Below are 22,051 nucleotides of genomic sequence, written 5' to 3'. Positions count from 1 at the left end.
AAAACATATGCTATCGCGGCTATTTCTGGAAGCTGGAGAGTTTTTCGGCCATTGCGGACTAAAATTTCTCCTAAAAAAAAACGAGTGTAAATTGTCCCCTGTACTGGAGCTATTCAGCAAAGCCATTTAAAATAACTCGATATTATTAATAAAGGGGCCGATAATCACGAGGGCCGACTCATCGGTTTTTCTGAATAAATCTGAATGTTTTAAAAAACTACGCTCGGGCTCTGTTTCATACTTTACGGTTTTGGGGCCGTTAAACCAGGATATTACAATTCTGGAAAAACTAATTAAATATAATTATTCTAAATTATTAGTTTCTTTTAACTTTCATTAGATTGAAAAATCGCTTAGACAACTTTCATAAGATCGCACTTATTTATTATAAAAAACTGGAAATTACCTCTTTGTCGTCCAAACTTTAAATATATTTTTGGTTGTTCTTAGGTAAAAACACATTGCCATAACTCAGTTTTGTAAACTTTAAGCTGCAAATTTGATATTAGTTTAATTTACACTTACTTATAGCATGCCCTGATCAGAGGGTGGCTCAGTGTCTTCTTGAATCGCGTCTACCATATTTGGATGTAAGATCCTAAAAATAAATATAATATTAAAGATAAATATAAATACACTTAGTTAGTGGTTATTTTTTCTCCATTTCTTATTTTCTAATTACACTTTGCCTCATTTTGGAGCTTTAACTCAACTGATTTTGAGAAAAGAAAAGTTGAATGAATGAGATAATTATAAAAATTCTTGCTTCATTCAATCATTTTTTAATTATTTATTAGCGACAGCGTGCGCTTTGTTTTTCGTTGATATTTATTTATGATATGCTAATCGGAACTCACATAATGACTATATGCGTAATTATGTTAATGCAATAAGTTTTTTAATATCACTGAAAAAACTGACACTCCAAATGTAATTTACAAATGATCTTGATTTTTATGAAAGAACGCAACTTGATCGAGTAGTTACATACAGGACGATTAAATTTCCACTAGGTAACAGAACAATTTCCTTTTTAAAGCTACTTTTTGCTCCTTTATTCTATATTAGTTTCTTCTCCCAAAGAGTAGACATGCTGGCCCTTTGTTACTATCGTGGTAAATACCAAAATAAAAGTGAGGCGGTTGATAGACTTTAGTTGTATTTTGATGGCATTTACACCAACACACGACGGTGGAAGGATACTTCGATCATCGGTCCGCTTTATTGCAAGTACACTAAATGGCACTAATTACTTATAATTACTGCAAGAAAATATAACACAGGGAATTTGCTAGATTATATCCAAGTGTCCACAGCCACACTGTTCACAATCTGTTGGGATATTATTTTAATACAATTTCCTCAAGCAAGTATATTGATAGAATAGGGATAGAGCCTGCCAGATCTCCCGACCTGACACCCTTCGATTAATTTTTTTATTGCCAAAATATTTGAAAATCGCTTTGCTGATTGTCAGCAAGTCAATGGGGCCCAGTTTGAACATTTACTTTAATTTTCTTCGTTTTTTGTAACTTCTACATGTTTTTATTGCGTCTGCAATTGCATTTTTCTTCCTTCATCTGTACAAACTCATGAAACTTGTTTAATTTATAATTGATTATTGCAGAAATATTTTATTTACTACGTTTGCAATTACAAATAATAATGTTCAAGCGTGGAAGTTTTTGTCATTTAATCTTCAATTCTTCAATTACTATCAAATATTTATTACCCTCAGTTCAACGCGTTTTTTGTATCGTAAATAGATTATTAAATTCTTCTTCTTCGATTATTCAAATCTGATTCATAATGTTAAAAGTGTTGTTAAATATCTAGTTGTTTTGTCAGTTTTCCCAAATATTGATTACTTATGCAGCACGTGGGTACTGGGGGGATCACCAAACATTTTCTGCTTTAAAACATCGCAGACTTATTTTGAAAGCTCCCGGGGATCAAAGCAGTTTTAACAGAAATGAATCACATGTTTAAAAAAGATAAAATCACGAATTTTGCTCATGTTCTGAGTCATGTTCCAGGTGTGTTTTGATTTTGGAAAACTAGATCATCTTTCAAAAACCTCTCTTCGCAATTTATACATGTTAGAATCGAGTAAATAATTATACATTTAGACTATAAACATCGTTTTGATTGATCCCATTACTCTATACTTTGTTTTGATTATGTCTATTAAGCGGTACACTTTAATAGTGGTAATTTGCTGGAAAGCGAAAAGTCACATATGCTTTTTGCGTAACATGTGCATATACTAGGGCTGTAAGGCAGAAGATATTCAATAATAATGAAATTTATTGATGTAAGCATTAAATATAAGAAAACAGTGCTTATTATTATTGACCAGTGTGTTAACTATTTTCGAAATGTTTCACTTTTGTATTACATATTTTCGGAGTTTATATAAAAGACTTGTGTACATAAGCTATATTAGTACTAGATGGTTTCGTTGAATTTTTGAAATTAAATTTGGACTATTTTTTCAATAAATATGGTTTGGTGTCTAACAACCCCAACGACGTCGCCTAAATTATTCATTACCGCCACCTATTTTCCTGAAAGCAATTTTCAAGCAGAAATTCCCTCCCCTCGTATTTAACTAAGGGATACATACATTGCCTTAACAGGTTGAGCCACCCCTCTAAAGGTAATGTGGTTAAGCTTATTTCGTGTGAACCTGTTTGCTTTTACTCCGGTCGTTGAGCTTTGAAACTTGGAATAAAATATATTTTTTGAATATTTTGAGAGAAGTTGGGAGATTGGCAACGTTTCCAAACGTTGCAGTGCAAGAAATTAATGTTTTTAGTTTTATACATGTGGGAAAAAAAATTAATCATTACACGCTGTGCGAACACAAATGTAATATACGAAAATTACTTTAAAAAAATAAACAATAAGAATATCGAATATTAGCAACACTAAGCACTTGAAAATGTTATGAAAACATTATATTGAATGAATGAAACACTTCAGTAGAGACTATTCGAATCTTCTTGCAACATTAAGCTGTATTTTAAAAAATCTTGTTTTGATAGAAAATTCAAACTTAAATAATTTAGAAAATTACTATAAACCTGTTACAATCAAATCAAATAGGTATATGATATTATATGCAATCGTAAGCTAAGAAGGCATTAAAAGTTAATAAGAAAACGAATAACTCGCACCAAAATGGGTCGATAAAAATTAATCGAGACCGAAAAACCAAATTATTATAGCAAATCAGAGGCCTGGAAGTCCGACCCGACTAGAATACTATAAAACAGAAAGATAATCAGAATAAACGGGTATCCAAAATAAATAATCCACCACAATGCTCCAAATCGCAACGAAAAAATTCAAAGGGCTTCATCATGTTTACTTTCAAGTGGGTTCGCAAATAAATAACAGATACACCAAATGGTGTTAAATGCTCCAGTTACATACGGAAAAATATGTAAAATAACCAAATGAACTCCAACAGCTACTAACTCGTTGACATCCGAAAACGCCACCTTACACTCTGATAAACACAAACATACACAAGGGTGGTTTCTAGACCATTAATCTAAACTATATGGGAACAGTTTAGCCATTCGTCTTGTGTTTATCATTTTCGCTTTTTATTTGAGATCACGAAATTGTGTCTGGCGTAAAATGGGATGAGAATTTGAAACTAAAGAATGGAGAAAAGTAGTTGAAATAAATTTAGACCAAAACGCTTTAGACATCTGCTATAGTCGTAAAATATTGTTTAATATGATATTGGAGGACCATTTTTCATTTGAGTTCTAGATCATTTTAATTTTGAGAAAAAAACTTTAAATTTTCAGAGAATTTTATTAAACTATCTAGTAGACAAACTTAAAATATCTTATTTAGACTCTCAATTTTATAATTTGAAGGAATATACATACACAATCACACTAAACATTTTTAAAATAAAATGGGCAAACACCTTCAAGTATTTGTTAAATGATTTTAATTAAAGGGGCCACACGGTGTTTAAATCTAATCGCGTGCTATGCACATATACATTTCGAGAATGAATGATTAACTAAAACTACCTTGAATATTGGTTAAATAAACTAACAGTAAAGCAATGCTAATTGTTAAGTAATAATGTCACTCTAGTAATTACAGTCGATCGAACAACGTTCATTTATGGACTGTTGTTCTTCAAACCTGAAAAATGGTTGTAACCAATTCCCAATTGCAAGTCCGGCAAAACTACTAAGCGAGCAATTATATAGTCGATTGGTATTTTTGTCATTAGAAGTTTGTTAAAACATGAATGCAATGCCCGGAATAAGCTCGGTGAAAGACATTAACAAATGCTTTGTTTGCTGCTAGAATTCTTAATATAATAGCATTATATTCTATTCTATTAAGACTTCTAGAAGAAAAGTCTCTTATTATTTTAGTTTTGCTAAAAACACACATTTTAATTCCCAAAACGTTAGGTAAATGCTGTATAGTTTATATTCTGTTCTTGCATTCGAAAAGTGTATGTTTCCTTTTCGAGAGAAAGTTTAACATCTTATTTTTTTTTATTTCACTAGATAGGAATTCACTATTTGTAATTTAATTGGTTTGTACCAATAGTAGACATACACTTTTGATTTGTTTGTGTAAGAATTAAGCTCAGAGCTGTTTCAATTTTACCGCTTTATTTGCGGTAAATTTATTCAACTTTATTAGATATTTCGAGATTTCATTTAAATTATTTTTTTCTTAGATCTAAAGAGTTTCAACATTTCCATTTTTATCTGGCTCTTTGACGCATTTTAACGTTCATTTTGAGGCTTACCAGGGTATATTTATTTACACCTTAATGACAAGTTGTATTTGTAAATGTTCCCACAGAAGTCTCATTTGGGAGTGTAGCTGGTTTTATCCAATTTTTTTTTAATCGGTTTTGTCTCATCCCACTCTTTACTTGCCAAGTTATGTTTTGTTGCTTTGATTGTCCATTTCGATGCAATTTTGTACACAGTTCGTTTTAATTTAATTCTTTTCCATCCTTATTAAGAACAGTCAATTTGGTAAACTTAATATATTTTACTGATATTTTCTTCGTGGATTCTGAGCCTCTTTCAAATCAACTTTTTCGCTTTTTGAAGTTTGTACTTCTATTTGCCTTGTTGTATATTAATTTCAACTATTATCTATTTTACAACTTTACATTTTATTATTAGGTGTTCGCAGTTCGCTAAGGTTAGTGAACGATTTAGCATACATTTTCCACGCAATCATATTCCTATTTTTTTTCCAATTTGTGGTTACATTTCAAATCATTAAAGTTTCCACACGATTAAAGGGTGTTATGTTACCACACGATTAAAAAAAAGTAAAAGTTCAATTTCCCTCTCTGCAGTCCATTTTCCAGCATTTAGTATCATTAGTTTTAATCAATTTTGTTATTTTCCGCAGTTATATTTTTGTCTTGTCAATTTGTCAATTGTAATAGGAATGCTTCAGAGATTTGATATTTATTTGTTCGTAGTATTTTCAAATTCTCTATGATGATTATATTAGTGCTTTGATTTCTATCAAACCTTCAATTTTGGTGTGTCCCTTTTTTCCGAAAATCGTGTTATTATCGTTTAAATTCACTTTGACGATTAAAAATTGAATATTTGGTTTCAAGGTTTTAATATTGTTTCTTTAGACTTTTTGATAACCCACACTCAACGTCTTCTCTTGAATTTAGAGCTTTTCTTTTAGTCTTCTCTTGAATTCTAATGGTGCCTGTTTAAGGGTTTAGATTTTGTTTATAGACAGAAAGTTGCGCCAGTTAAATTTATAAATTTTTTTTCGGTATAAACAGGTGCTAACCATTTACATTTTTCGTAATTTCAGTGCCAGTTGGCTACCTAAGAAGCAATTAAATTTATTACAATTTTACAGATTACTATCACAAACACACTTAAATACTATTTTTTTAATCGAACTTAAAACGTAATAAGGAAATGAGTTCGAAAGTAAGATGTAATAATCAACACACAAAGCAATCTGGCTGTGTTTAAAAGTAACACTCAGTGTAGTCTCAATATAGACAACTAGAGTTTGCAATCGCTTTGATTAACATTTAATCTTGCCTGTCTATTTTCAGTCCTTAGGCTATGCTAGTAATAATACAAATTAGCTGCAATCAGTTTAAGCACAATAAAAAAAATCTGAAAATGTTTTAAACGTGTAAACGTGATCTTTTCCTATTTCTGATCATATCGCAACACTTTTTCCTAGTGGCAATCGAGCAAAAATTGCACATTTCCCGACAATGAAGGGCAATGAAATAGCTAAACAGTATCATAAACGTTAAATCGGTTTCCATGCAGAACATTACATAAAACTGAAAGAGCTATTTATGTTTTCGCATTTGGAATTAAACATTTTAATTTACTGAATATCCGGAATAGATAATAGTTTGCATCGGCTCACATCCATAGAAAGCCGCTTGTTTTTGGTAAATGAGAAGCATTCCGGCTGGTAAAAATGAAGAAAACAGATGTTCAACTAGTTGTAAATATTCATCAAAGATAATGTATTTTCAGGGTTTACTTTTTACAGAATCAAGTAATATGAAGGTTTAAATTAATTATATGTACGTTACTGCTGTTTGTAATATCAGTTGAAATTAAATTACATTTAACAAGCAGCGATTTACATAATCGACTTCAATCATCAACTAGACTCTCATATAAAACCAAAAGCAAGTTCCAATCTTTTCACATTTAAGACAAACCTGCATTTTTGATTCTATATGAAAAAATATCTCCAAAACAATAAACAAAATTTAGAGAGTTTCACCCTGTATAATTAGGCATGAGTTAATCCTCCATGATCGAGCAATCAAAATGAATACTAAATTAATGAATCTGAGAACATTTTTGCGGTTTAACTGCTCGAACTGGAAATAAGTTGTAATAGATAGCTACCGAAATGTTTTAAGGTTCCCTTTTAAAGCAGACTTTTAGAACATTAATAAGCACTTAGACATAACGTTAACATTACAAATATTTCTTATTTAGTTTAGAAAACCCGCAGTTAAAAAACGAAGATATTAATTAAACTTGATGGTACCCTACAAATGTATTCATAAGGAAAATGCGACTTAATAATATTCATTTGAATGAAAAATTTGCTCCAATTTAGAGAGTGTTTCAAATTTAGCGTCAATACTACATCGTCTTCTTCAGGTAGTCAAAGAAAAAATATTTATGAAATTATTTATTTATCCTCAGTTTCTATATATTTTGCATCCAACTAAATTAATTTGGTGTGAACGTCTGAAAAATATATTTTTTTTCCAATCAAACATCCGTCAATAACTTTAAAACTGTATTGCATAGAGAGCACTTGCGGAATGAAGATTTATTATTTTTCTACTCCTGTCTAAAATGGATTAGGAAATTCAGAATTAATGATTTAAAAATCCACAGCTGAAACATAGAAACTTACTTTAACACCCCATCAAAACTCAGGGGCATGGAACATAAGAAAGTACTAACACATATGAAAACCACAACCCACAAGGCCTAAAAAAGGCAAAATAAAAGTGAAATACTGGAAAAGTAACGACGCCATACCTAGTACGAAATATGAACCTGTTTTAAACCGAAGTAATCCATATGTTTATATATTTATTCACATTCACTTATTTCAAAATGCTTTAGTGCAAGTATTAAGACTTTTTATTCCCTTAGCCCATTGTCACTATTAACGCTAATATCAAGCTGAGCAACATTAAAAAAAAAGAAGTTTACTTACTATATAAAACGTATTTATTCTATAGATCAATTCTATGAAAGAAGCACGATGCAATGAAAATTTGAGGCGGAAGAAACCCCGTGAGCACGCCTCTGGGAATATTGTTTAAATTTTAATAAATCAACAAAATGCGTAATTTGCTAAAAGATAAACTGAAAACTTTTATTAAAATAGACTGAAGCGTTTTTTACATATTAATAAAAAAATATTTGTTTACAAATTTCAAGACCATGTATCTCGGAAACACTTCGTTTTCCTACATGTATTTACAAAGCACAAAATCGTGTTTAGGTGTCCACTAGCATCACTATACTTTGCTGGTATATTTAAGGAACACCCTGTATATCTTCAAGGTATTAACATAAAGACATTTGCCAATTCTCAAAATCCCTAAGTGAAGCTCAATTGCAAGCAAGGCGTTTCTGAATTATTCGAATTGTTGCTGTCATCATATCATCAAATCTTCATATAAACTTAAGCTAGTTTTGTTCGTAAATCCTTTGTATAACTATGCATACATTCCTGTTGCAGAAAGACAATTTAATTAATTAGCAGTTATGGCACAGGGTGAAATATAACACCACATTATACGCATTCAATTAAAAAGCATTTCCTTATACTTTTTTCAGTATTGCAGCTATTAAATATTTATTTAATGGACATCAAAGAAACAATGTTGCATAGTCGAAATGCTTATATTTCATACCTAATTAATAGGCATTCGTTATGCAAAAAATACAACGTATATCGAAATCGCCGATATGATACTGAACAACGCAACGACCATGAAAATAGGAACTATGGTTTTTAATCAGCCCATTCAATTAAATTGTTGGATTATTATATGTAATACCAGGTAAATTATTTAAAGGTTAACATACTTTTTGTCGCGTACATTTTTCTGGTTGAGAAATATTTTATAAGGCAAATAGTTCTCACTGAATTTCTTCTTGCATAATTCCTTGCTTGCGCTTCCGAGTTCCTAGGCATTGTTTCCTAATTCCTTGCCTGAAATTATTTTTAGTTTTTTAGAACTAAAGTGCACACTGCTCGCCTCAATATCAAATATTGTAATTTTAAAGGTTATTCCTGAGAAAAAAAAATATTTTTGAAGATTTAACATTCCACGATGAGTCTTCCTTTAAAATGCCAATGATAACACACGATATATAATCGTTTCTTCCGATGATTCACACACACGTTCATTCAAGGGTGTAGAGCAGACATTCTTCTAATATCTCCGATCACATGTAGGTAAATCGCTCGCTCATTCGAGACAACTCCCTTTATTCAGTAATTTGATGACTAAGATTATATCTGTATTTTTCAATTATCTCATGGTTAGAATGGCTTGCTTGTTGGCGTTGCTGGATTCCAGCACAAATGTCAACAATATCCCCAAAGGCACTTTAGTAATTCTACCAGCCGCTACAAAAATGGATTTAATTATCTGTTATTAGTAGTGAATTCCTAGTTGCAACTAATACGAAGTGCAAATATTGATAATCCGTATTTGTAATAGGTGAAGCAGAGAAAGTAGATCAGCATACCATTCGTGTAACTGTAATAAACTTTCGTGTTATATAATTTAAAGTTTTATTGATTAAATAGAAAAAATGAAGGTCGATTTTATAATCAGTAACAAGTGGTACTATTTAGTGCGAAGGAAAATACTGTAACATATTAAAAATTCTTGACAGTTTGACTTCTGTATGCAATACATTGTACATTTAACTACTGCAAATCTACAATTAGAAGGTCTGTTCGATAGTTGTAATCGAATTAACCTTAACCTATTGAGTATGAAAATGTTATACGTGATGGGAATTTTGCAAGTTGCACAAACTATCAGTTTTCCTAATTGATTTTCATCATTTAAAAATATAATCTAATTATAATACGTAAAGGAAACGACTTTGATTTCTTCTCGTTTAAGCTAAACTGATTATTAAAATACATATTTTTTTAAATTGAAGTTCGATCAGGTTGTTTATTTATGCAATAATTATTGGAATATGATTGATTGTTCTTGTTGAACATTTTTAGTCGCAGAAGATTAAGTTTTGTAGATTGTCTAGAACTAGAGTTATTTCGTAATTATGGTTTGCGTTTATATTTTTTTTCCTATTTTAGTATTTTCCTTACGCTATTATGCAGAAGCATAGAAGATGGCTGGATGAAGGTTTGGTGCACCAATCTAATCCAAATAAGCAAAATAAGTTCCCAACTTTTATTTGTTTCAAATATACTTCGATTAATTGTAATTTAAAAATTAGCAAGCACAATTATTATGAAACTAACAAAAAACACTAAATGACAAAACTAAAAGAACAAAAAGTATTAATTTATCATAATTTTTTGAAAACATCCCACTTCGATGCACTTATTGGCACGTTTATAAATGTATTTAGTAATCAGTTTTAGTGGACGATGATTTGCTCTAATGAACTACTTTCTTAAAATACTGAACTAATGGACTTGATCCATCCCCAGAAGCAAAAATCTACAGGTGCGAGATCTGGTGATGTCGGCGAGCAAAAACACCTCTGCCAATCTAGCGATTGCCAAAATGTGTTTTCATGAAGTGTTTCTAATATTATTTAAACTATAAGGAGGCACTCCATCTTGCTGGAATATAATGCGTGGTTGAATGTCCCACAGAAATGTATCTAATATTTCCTCAAAAAACATTTTTAAAAATGTAGTGTCTTAAATTCGAAACCCAATCATCAATAATTATTGTGACAAATGTTAGTTCTTTGACTGAGGTTCGTTCGTAAATAAAATGTATTTATGCAATAGCCTGTTTTCACAAACACATTGACAATACTGTAATTTTAAGGACAAATCATCCTAATAGTGCTTTCCAAGCCGTTGTTTGTGTTGTTCCTTGTATTTATCTTTTGGTTATTGTCTACAAGAGCATGACTGAGTGATGAAAGAAAAGCACTTTAGAGCTAACGACCCATTCTAACAAACAAAATTATTCGATTAAATATTATTATATAATATATATATTATTGATCTTCTTTTGGGATATTTAGCTACAATTAAATATTATTTTATTAGATTGTTATTGCTCAGATTACTGTAGGTTGTACAGTGTAGTATGTACAAATGCAAAATCTTCACATTCCAAAGTTTTTCAAAGTTAAACGTTGCGAATCTCCATTTTCACCACTCTCTCACAAGACTAAGTGTTTTCCTTTCGATCGATTGATAATGACTGGAAAACTACAAATTATAATAAAATTACAGATTCGTTTTGGTTACAATTAAACCTTCTTTTGAAGTCTAAAGGTTTACAATGCTCCTTTACTTACTTTCTTCATCGTGATAGTGAATGAAATTGAAGCTTCTTTTGAAGCCTGAAATTTGGCGAAGCTACGCTACTTACTTCTTCTTCTTTCGCACAACCGGTCAAAATATGTACATATATTTATTATATATTTTTTTACTTTTAATCGATACGACTAATAGTTTGTGAGATACGGCCGACCACCTCTCTTAGTGGCCCACCCTGTACAATTTTCACAAAACTAGTTAGAAACTCACGCTATCACGGAATATTTGACAATTTTTTTAACTTGAATTTAGACCAACTTCTGTCTGATCTTGAGCACTTTTAGTAAACTGTACTCGCAAATAAACGCAGATGTTGCTCATTGTAAATATCTTCAAGCGCTCAATAATAACTCATAATATATCAAGTTGGAAACTGAATATTGTCGCTAAAACCTGCTGATAATAGTGGATTAGAATGCGGTAAATTGGTATTTATAGTACTTTGAAGTCGGTATAAGGGACGACGGTAAGTTCTGTTAAATTACTTTTATTATTTTTAAATTTAACGTTTTAATAAAACGGAAAGTACTCAAACAATTTGGATCAATGCAACATTACTGGGCTTTTACAGAGGAGTTTTGAAAGAAATTGTTAAACATTTCCGTGTTTTAAACGGTTTTTCCCATAAATTGTAAACCAACATAATCGAGCAAAATAAGTTTACTATTTGGGGGATTAAAGAAAAGTAACCATTTAGAAAGACTTGATCCCATGCTGCTCAGAAATCAAATCAAATACCATTGCACCGGATGGATGGATATGAGGGATACGCTGAAAAACCTAACTCTCTCTCAAGTAGGATTTTTCTTCCATAAAACGTTCGTTTATTCCAGGCGTTGGCTTTGCTTTTTACGAATTTCATGCGATTACCCAGCAAAACATTTTAGTTTATTGTTATTCTTTGAAGGATAGATCGTTTGAAGCAACTATAACAATAATTTCAGTAGATCCTAATAGAAATCGGTGCTTGACCATTGCTTAAAAAAGAACAGTAGAACAGTATATTATGAACTTGCAGGGGGAAACGAGAGAATGAAAATTGTTGGCTAAAGCGATCAATTGATAGCATATTATACACATAACTACCTAAGAATGAGGCTCGTACATGGAACCTTTTGATGAAGAAGCGCGTTATTAAATAGGATTGCGTCAGACGTAAATTTGTATCCCGTGGGTAAAATATGGAAGACATGATCATATTAAATAAGAAAAAATACGTTTTTCCAATAGTCTGCCGACAGACAAGATATATATATTTCTGTGGTTGTTTTCTGTTCTGTGCCAATCGAGACATTATAATAATTACTGAAGAAACGGTACTACCAAGACACACATCAGCATAGTTTCAGCCAATTGTACAATGACTAATGCGATCTAATATATGCATAAAGTACAATAAAATCACCGACCGGACAAAGGGAAGTCAGGTATTACACGTCAGGTTGGTTGTGGACATTGCTGTCGGGCGATGGATCGCTTCAGCGGAAATCCGGATAATTTAGATACGAACAACTTTCTTCAGTGAAGCTTGACTCTTACTTTTCTGTCTGCTTCGTATCGCTTGCGAACAATGAAACCCTCTCATTCAAATGGGAAATGCTTTAGATATGCCAAAAGAAAACGAACGATTTTTTTGCAAGAACACACTTGAACAATGATTATAGTTTAAAATTTAAACAAATGTATGTAAGATATACCTAATAAGTTGAATTTGAGAGAACAATACTGAGACTATATGTATAAAAGGTTTCAAATAGTGAAGTAAATGATCTTTTCATTTGTCAACTTCCACTGAAAAGAAATTGATTTCCCATTTAAAGAAAATCGCAAGGAAGTCCCAAAATTTTTCTCTAAGCTACGTTAGACATGCTATAATTTATTGATTACTTGGAGTCTTTTTTACTTTATTTTTCAAATTAATACATAATTTTCTAGAATCGAGCTCGTTACAATCCTAATAATTGCATATTGACTGGACATCAAGCTTAATGACTAAATATAATTTCTGCTATTATTTGTTTTATACTTAAATCATGCTGATCTTAACATAAACGACGATCTTGGACAAATGCGCTTCAATTTTTATAGTTAGTCTAAGTAAGTGGCCATATAATTCAATTGACTCTATCTCCAAATATTAATAAATATATAAATGACTACAAAAAAGCAAAAAAAGACTATGACCACATTAACAAAAATACGTTAAAAACGATGAAGTAAGAGCAGTAAGTCAGACAATTATGTGGACGATTTGTGGCGCGATTACCAGTAAAACAAATCATAAAGATGAGAAGCAGTTGGAATGGAAGTGCAATTGAAATAACTGATAAATTTAATGATTTTTTACAAACATTTTTCAAAATTTGTTCAATCTGCATTTGGGCTTCTGCATGTCCAGTCAGTCCAGCAGACTTACAAGTCCGGTAACATGCAAAGGACAAATTTGTTTCCGGTCGGGAAACAATTATATATATATATATATAAAAAGATTTTACAACAACGAAAATACTTGATTTTGTCGAATGCCCTGCTTATACAGTGTGTCTAGTGAAATTTGCACCATATGGAAAACTTTTTTATAATTAATTTTCCGAACAAAAGTTATTCTTCATAAGAAGGTTCTGCTTGGTCCAAAACCTAAAATACGACCATCAGATATTAACTTTTTTTCGGTGATATATGAGGTTTACCAGAAAATATTAATTTTGCTCAAAAACAAAGTACCTTTCTTTTTGACAATGTCGAAAATTGTTAATAAGAAAAATTGATTAAGTGGAGCTGAAAAGCATGTTCAGATATCTAATTGCGCCTATCTATAATGAAAATCAAGTTTTATTTTGTTATACATATATCAATTATTTTATTAAGTTCACAAGGTTATCAAATGTTTAACAGATAAAGAGAAAACTGATTAAAGTTTTCCAAATTTTCAAAAATAAACTAACTTTACTGTTGGGCAAAATTGATATTTTCTAACAAACCTCTAACACGACCGAAAAAAATTGATTTCTGTTGATTCTATTTTACATTTTAAAACTGTTTGTGAGGAGTAACTTTTAGTCGTAAAATTTACAATAAAAAAAATTTACATTGTTTTTCTTTTTCTCAAAGTAAAATAACAATATGTACTACAATTCCAATGATTGATAAATTATATACATTTTACAGAGATCCACATTTATTCCACTACTTGTCGCAGCCACCTCGTCAACTGCAGGAATAATATATTTGCATGTCATCCATAAAGACCTGCCAGCTACATACATTATTAAAAACATAATAGATCACAAAATGGGCCCTTATAGATCGCCGTTGTATTGAAATCAGCTTCATTTCTAAAACCACTCTTTGTTATCTCTCAGCAAGGTAAGATCCAGGAGACCTTAGTGAGCCGTAATAAGCTAATTTAGCTTTAGAAAAGTCAGTCTTTCAATACTCTTTTTTTTTACTTCTTTATTAAAGTTTTAAATTGAATTGCAATGTATTGGCTTGGTGTACAAAGGCGATTTGGGTATTAGAAATTTTTTTTATATAATAGTTTTCCATTGTAGATGTTTATTTTGTTTTATCTTCTCTTCAAATTTTATCAAAAGTTTTAAATTTATTTGTTTAGACCGCGTATCGGGGGGTTTCAGTTTTATACTACTCTGATACACGATGCTCCTTAGGAACAATCTGGAAGTAAGCAATTGTAACTGTAGTTTATTTTCTTGTTAATCGTTTCGTTGCCCATTGCCTTTCGTTATGTTGAACATCGGCTTTTCGGCATTTCCTAGATCTTTTTAAACGGGTTTTTACATTTTTTCGATCAGCAAATTTTCTTTTGCATATCATGCAATAACAAATTCTATCTGCATTTAATAATATAAATTAATTATATCTAGTGTGTGCACCCCAGCTCCTACAGTTAAGGATATACTTTACTTATTGACCCATAAAGTTTTCTTCGTGGATCATACTAGGGGCGTTTCAAATGACAATAGGTGTAAATAATGAATCAAGATATACTTAAAGCTTAATGTTTAGTTGATATAACCAGCGGACACTCCTAGCCTGACGCGCTTAGTAAAGTAAACACATAAACATTATTTTAAAATTAATATCTTTATACTAGAATTTTTATCAGTACTACACTGTCCACTTTTGTGGCTTCAGTTTTCATTTATTTTGCGTCTCCTTTAGAAATGTTGTTAATGGGGTTTAGTATTTTACTTGCAATTTGAACAAATCTAAGAACCCCGGAAGGAAGCTAGAAGATAATAAACCTATTAAAATATAACAATTATCAGTTAGCCGTAGCCTCTTTGGTATAAATGCTTTTTCTGTTTGTGATAAAGCACCCTAACAAGTTGATTAAATAATTCATTTCTTGAATGAAGAACTTTTGATGATTTTCAGATGATAAAATTAATAGCTTTCGAAAATATGGTAAGGATCAAGTTAAAGCTATAGACCAATACTGTTCGCAATAAATCCGTCATTAAATTGAATCAACACTCAACACGAACAGAATCCCAATATAGCGCTGCAAAATATTTATGCTCACTTTCTTATTATGTTTTGCAAACCCGGATCTTGTCCTCCATGAGCTGATGTTTATTTCGCGATGAAAAGTCAAGTTTTTTGAAATAATATTTACTTCTATCTTAATTCTGGAAGCCACAAACGTTTTAAAAAAATGTTTGTGGATGAAAACTTTTGAGGACGATGTTTGCATGGAGTACTTAAATCAATCTTTTGCTGTATCGATTTTTTGTTAAATGGAACTTATTTTGTTATATTCCTGAGCCAATTTGCATTCCGTTGTTACATTTCTACATTAAGAATACCTATGTTATTTGTTAGCTCTAGTTAGCTAGAGTTTCACCCATTTTGTTTACTATGACTTTCACATCGCTTACTAAATTTTAGCAAGTAATTAACATAAAACATTGACGTGTTGACTGGCTAAGAAGATGATTATTACACATTTTTAATGCTTTAAACTTCTTGGGAGAGTTCAGGACACCAAGAAAGAAAAAATTGAATAGAAATACTCTTGTTCGGAAATATGAAATATCATTAAGACGCTTCGCCTTTATGACTCTTTAAGACCGTTTTGTGGCAATTTAGGTTTTATTGAGTTTTAATTTCATTTAAATTAATTATGTTTTTCTAAATTCAATACTCGTTCAAAGGCTTTCAGGCAGGACAGAAATGAATTGAAGTTTCCACATCCAGGCAATGGTGGCGTAGATTGCGAAGTTTGTTACTTTCTAAAAAATCAGCCTAAACTGCGATTTATTTAAAAGTTTCCCGATTTGAACGGCAAATCAAGTATCTAGTGAATGCGTGTTAGGAGCGATATTTTTGAGTCTGCCTCGTAAACTATGGCCATTATCAGCTGAAAGTTGGAGAATTTAGAAAAATTCATCTTGTCAGTCTCGCATAGTGAACCATGCTTAATAAACTAACAACAAATTTGCTGATTGCTCCGGATTGGACTTAAAAATTGTGTGAAAATGACTCAGACTTATGAGAGTTTTTACGAGACTCAGGTGAAAGTTTAACTTTTTCTGGAGAATCAACCTACAGGCAGTTTATATTAAAATTTGCTGTATTATGACTGTTGCTTATGACTTTCTTCGTCTTAGGTATTTGTATTATTTTGTGTCTGGTTTTGGATGCGCTATTTGTATAAATTTCTTTCAGCTAGGAATTTCAAATTGGGCATTCTGGAGTGCTGCTAAAAATATTTTTGGTTTATTTATAACTTCCGTTGAAAACTTATATTTGTTTGTTCAAAGCCATCAGAAATATAATGTTGGCTGCTTATATCAGCTTTTACATATGCATCCGTATTTGTTTATTAGAAGAACTGGAAACATCTCTTTGTTACAACCCACAAGTGTGCAAGAAAACGGTTTTTAATCTTCAAATACAAGAAAAATTACTTATGTAAAATGGATTATTTATTTCGCCGCTTATTATACATAAGTTCTTAATTACGATTTTCTCGAGTTCGAACTGGCCTGCCACCTTTCGCTGAGCCATTAAAAATTAGTAAAGTTGTTGTTGTTTAATCGTTTTGACATTTAAATCACGTGGCATGTACACGATCTACAATTCCATGATAAATAATGTATGGGTTTTGTAGTGTAAAAGTTTGAAAACGGTACAATGAATTGTGCGAGATTCGCAAACAGACACACGCCCAAAAAACAGGAACATCGGTGTTGAATATTTATTTATGAAGTGTGTCTACTCGACTAAAAGTTGCTTTTCAACGAAAGACGTTTAAAAAAATGCCACATAAATTTAAGAAATAAGTGACAATAATGTTGAAAGAAAAAGTATTTGTTTCTACATGGAAAATCAATGCGAATTGAGAACGTTAGAGAACCTCTTTTACATAGAAAACGCATTTAAAAACAATTTAAATACGCTTTAATTCATCAAGTGAAAGTCCTGTGTGGAAACTGTTAGGATGATTGACATCAGACTGAAGCTCTCCAACTTATATACGGGAATTTCTTGTAAAAAAATGTGAAAAAAATGCGATGAAACATTAAATATCTACAATTGATGGCATTAAGAGAAAAGTAATTGTAAAGTTCCCATCTGGGAGAAGAGTAGAATTTTGTTAAAAGTTCCAATCCCTATTTTTGTACGATGTTTAGTAACAATTCTCAAAAAACGCGAAAAAATTCGTATTTTTATAGGTTTATTGTATTCGGAAGAAAAATAAGCAAACAAAAATATTAGTTAAATTATGCAATAACCGAAAATACTCTAGAAAAGAAAGAATACAATCATGCTTTTGAATCGAAACGAAAATTCGATGTTTGAAACTTTTTCATGCCAATAAATCCGAACAAATGAGGCAGATTTTTAATAAAATCACAATAAAATTATCGTTTTTCGTTGCTGTTGGATTTGGAGAAAAAACATGTTTTGAGCGGGCTTGCTTGCACCCGTCTCACTGATTTTTTGCTATCATATAGCCATATAATTAAATTTGGACATCGGTCGATATACATTAATATACAAACGATATACAAACGATATAATTAAATTTGGTTCAACCAAATGTGCATGTCGATACTGTATTCGGTTTTCGAATAACTAACTCTTAAATTTTTGAAAAGTAGCAGATGAAAAAGTTTACAAACATACTTTACACTAAACAAGTTAAAATTTATCGGAACAGTCAACGATTAATCCACACAATCCAGATTTTTAAGAAAAAATAATTTGTGTAGTGTTATTTTGCAAAAAAAGATCAAGTATTAMGATGACAAAAAATCTTGGTGATTTACAGAATCAATTTTTTTTATTAAATTCTATTACGCGGACATTTATCCCTGCTTGGTTTTGAAGAAATTAAAATGGATAATTTAACATCAAGCAATGTTCTAGAAGCGGCCGTCTTATCTTAATGTCTTGTTGTCTTAGACTAAATCCTTTCATTGCAACCCAGTCAATCTCAAGATTCACTTTATCGTTAAAAAAATTCACAACTGAATCAGGTCGCATTTTACTTCAGCGGATATAACCACAGGCACTAAAATTTGGCTCACAATAAAAATGTTTAAAAATTACTAACGCAACCAACTGATAAGCAAAGAAGCGACTCAACATGAAAAACTTGATATTTTTTAAATGTTTGTAACATTGTGTTTAAATATTAAAAATTGATCGTGCAAAGAGCATCGAATTTCTAATACAGTTAAAAATGTTCATTTTTTTCAAACTTTTATAATGAAGTCTCAGCTATCCATTGCCTTAATATAGATATTGCTGAATACCATAAAATTATGAACCAAAAAAATCAAATTTAATTCGTAATTTATTTATTAAATCATTTACCAAGCACATGCATTTCAACCGTAATTATTATCGGAATAAATAGATCAACTAATGATTACTTCGACCTTAACTGTCCCAGAATTCAACCAAGATGGCATTGGATGTTCTGTAATTGTTGCAGACATTTAATAGGTCAGCAACTTTATGGCATGTTGAAGCAAAGCTGTTTTTGGTGCGTTTTAAAATTTATTATTCCGAGAAAAATTACCACAGCATGTACTTTGCTACAAAGTATCTACTCGGACGTTGTACGATAGAATTATGGATGAATAGAAGTTATTCTGAATCCGTTTGTTGCATGTTAACCTCCTTAAGACTACTAAGAATAAATCGGGCAATATGGAACTTGTAGGTTGCAGGAATGTAGGAATTGGAAGTCAATAAACAAAAATACTCATTATGAATATGACATGGTACTAATTTCGGTTTGAAATGACCTAGAAATGTAAACCAGATTAACAAAGAAACAAGGTTGTTATATTTACATATTTATAAAGCTCTCCGATATGAAAATATGCGCGAGACTGAGCACGAAGAAGTCAAGCTTCTACTTGATGCGATTTAAATTTGTTAGTTTAGTTGTTTTCGCTGGTCATTGTTTACCTTTGTAAATATAGAGCCAAAATTATTTAATTCAATTAATTTTTCGGTTTTTTTACTTCCGAATTAAGGTGATTTTTTTCAACTATGGCTAGGTGGGTGGTTTGTTTATCCTGGGAAATATTTGCCAACAGATGTTACGGCCTCTCAGCATATATGTATAATTATCTGGTTCCCAAAAGGTGTAAAATATAACACTCAATTCTTCAAGAGCTGACCTGAGCTAAAGCAGGTAAATTTACGCATATTTATCACATCGCTATCACATCTAAACTTTTCGCAAAAGTCAATCGCCTCAAGTAAATTTTAAATACTTCAATAGTCAGCAATTGTAGTTTTATTTAGTTTTTGTGGATTATTTGCAATGTTTATTTTTATTCTAAAAATATACTATACGATCCTCATACATGTGTATAGCCAACACCGTGAGTAATGTATGCATATCTCATTCATCATCCAACTTACAAACGGTATTTCTAAATATTTCATTCGGAACTGGCAATGCGAAGTATTATTTTGAGTACCAACTGATCTTTATAAAATCAGGAAATATGCTAATTTTAACGCTCATTGAGGTTGAGTAAACTAGACAAAGTTGATTTAAATAAAATAAAACAGGTCAGTTCGATTATTAATTTATATGAAAACTAACAGACATGTAAAAAATATTCTTAAACACCAACAATTTAAAACCATTTATGGTGATTTAGATAGGGCAAGATTGCTAGGAAAGTGCACTATTTCCGAGATACGCCTATTTAAGCAGCCAATAATAACAGGAATTATGTTTTCTTGCCACCACTACGAAATGTTGAGTTAAGCAAAATTGTTTTTTTAATATCATTATTAACAAATCGACGTAGTTCATCTTATTTTTATGATATAAATACACACTTCAGAAATTAAACGATTACTTCTTAATCATCCGGTAGGTATAACGATATTAAAACTGCCTACTATATAAGGCGGATTGCATCCTGTAAAAGGACAAAACCAATTTATCGCTTTCAATCATTCAAACTTACATTGTACACATTGAAAAGTCAATGGACAGTTCCATTCTATATGCTCATTTGCAATGTAAATTTTTATTATCATTATTAAAATTAATTTGCGCCTTTGTGTTTGTTATATAATGCAACAAACGGTAGTTTACAATGAATGTTCACTTTGAAACAACTTTTTAAAATTATATGTGTGTGAACTATCGTATTTAACAGCAGTATTTTATTATTAAAATAGAATGATTATCCATTGAAATCGTTAATAAGTTACTTTTAGATTACCAGGAAGAAGTTGAAAATTGAAATGCCAATAAATAAAAGTGTACTGTGTGTAATACATTTGTACTGGTTTTATTAATTTTCAGCTTTTTTCTACACAAAAAAATATGTAACAATCATATGCTTAAAAATTCTAATAGATCAACGTAAACTAAATAATAAAATAATATACTTAAATATTATATCTTGAAGAAAGAGAGGCTTTTTACGAATAATTGCAATCTCTAGTGGACACACTACATCCAGAAGACCCAAAAATTATGTTAGGAGATTTTAATGGCGTTGTATCAAGAATAATAAAACAACGATTTAATTCGAAAACTCAAAAGGAGAAAAATCTATGATCGATTTAATAATTATGAAAAGGCTACAAACTAGTATTCGGAAAAAATCAGAATGAATGTAGTAAAGAAAAGACAGACGAATAACCCAACAGAAGAAAGAATTAATACAGAAGCTCTATGGAATGAATCCACACAAAAACCATACAAAGATCGGCTAAACCACATCATAGAAAAATCATCAGCAAACGAAATGGACAGCGTAGATCAAAGATGGGAGAATATACGAACCGATTTAGAAAATCGCGCAAATAAAAATGTATTGTACTAAGTACTAAGGCTAAATGATTTTAGTAACATTTACAGGTACACTTTTGTGTTCATGTTTAGCGATTCATTGTCTAACTCGATGAATTTAATTTTTTTTTTTAATTTGTCTATTTCTGTTTTACGAAATATAGTAGCTTTTAAATTAGGCGAGTACAATATTCTCTTATTTAATGTACATACAAAAAAAATTATATTATGATACATATTTAGACATCGAGTTTTTCGAGTCAATTTTTTTTTAATTTCTGTCAAATGTATATTTACTGGCATTTAGTAGATCTCTATAATTCACTTAAATCAAAAATATGACTGTAAACACAACAAATACAGTTCGGCTCTTACAAAAATTAAATTTATTTTATCAGAAATTTGAATATAAAATGAGAATATGAGAAAAAAGGAGAATAAAAACGAAATCGTTTTATTCTCCTTTTCTTCAAACATTTTCATTTTGCACAATTAATGTATGCATGGAGTTTGATTTTTCCCTGATAAGGTTTATCCCCTGATATACAGGGTTGCTCATTAGTGCGTCAAAGTGCGATATCTCAGTAAATATGAAGTTTACAAGAAAATTCGTCCAACGAAAGTTTTTCACGT

General features: G+C 30.8%; 3 protein-coding genes across 4 annotated transcripts in view; 2 read left to right on the top strand and 1 right to left on the bottom strand.

Moving 5' to 3' along the window:
- LOC109546301 overlaps positions 1 to 22,051 on the top strand; it is a 520,465-nt gene that overhangs the window by 412,417 nt on the left and 85,997 nt on the right. The window lies entirely within an intron of this gene.
- The window catches only part of LOC109536805 (general vesicular transport factor p115), an 84,990-nt gene that overhangs the window by 37,257 nt on the left and 25,682 nt on the right, over positions 1 to 22,051 (top strand). The window lies entirely within an intron of this gene.
- LOC109536806 overlaps positions 1 to 22,051 on the bottom strand; it is a 56,293-nt gene that overhangs the window by 27,826 nt on the left and 6,416 nt on the right. For both annotated transcript variants that reach the window (XM_019903197.2, XM_048664033.1), the window contains exon 2: positions 526 to 598. The gene's annotated coding sequence lies outside the window, so the exon portion shown is untranslated. The remainder of the gene's footprint in view (positions 1 to 525; positions 599 to 22,051) is intronic.

The sequence above is a fragment of the Dendroctonus ponderosae genome, unplaced genomic scaffold, assembly GCF_020466585.1.
Source record: "Dendroctonus ponderosae isolate FM_Combo_2020 unplaced genomic scaffold, Dpon_F_20191213v2 Dpon_F_20191213_2, whole genome shotgun sequence".
Classification (NCBI taxonomy): Eukaryota; Metazoa; Arthropoda; class Insecta; order Coleoptera; family Curculionidae; genus Dendroctonus; species Dendroctonus ponderosae.
This window is presented reverse-complemented; position numbering and strand designations above follow the sequence as displayed.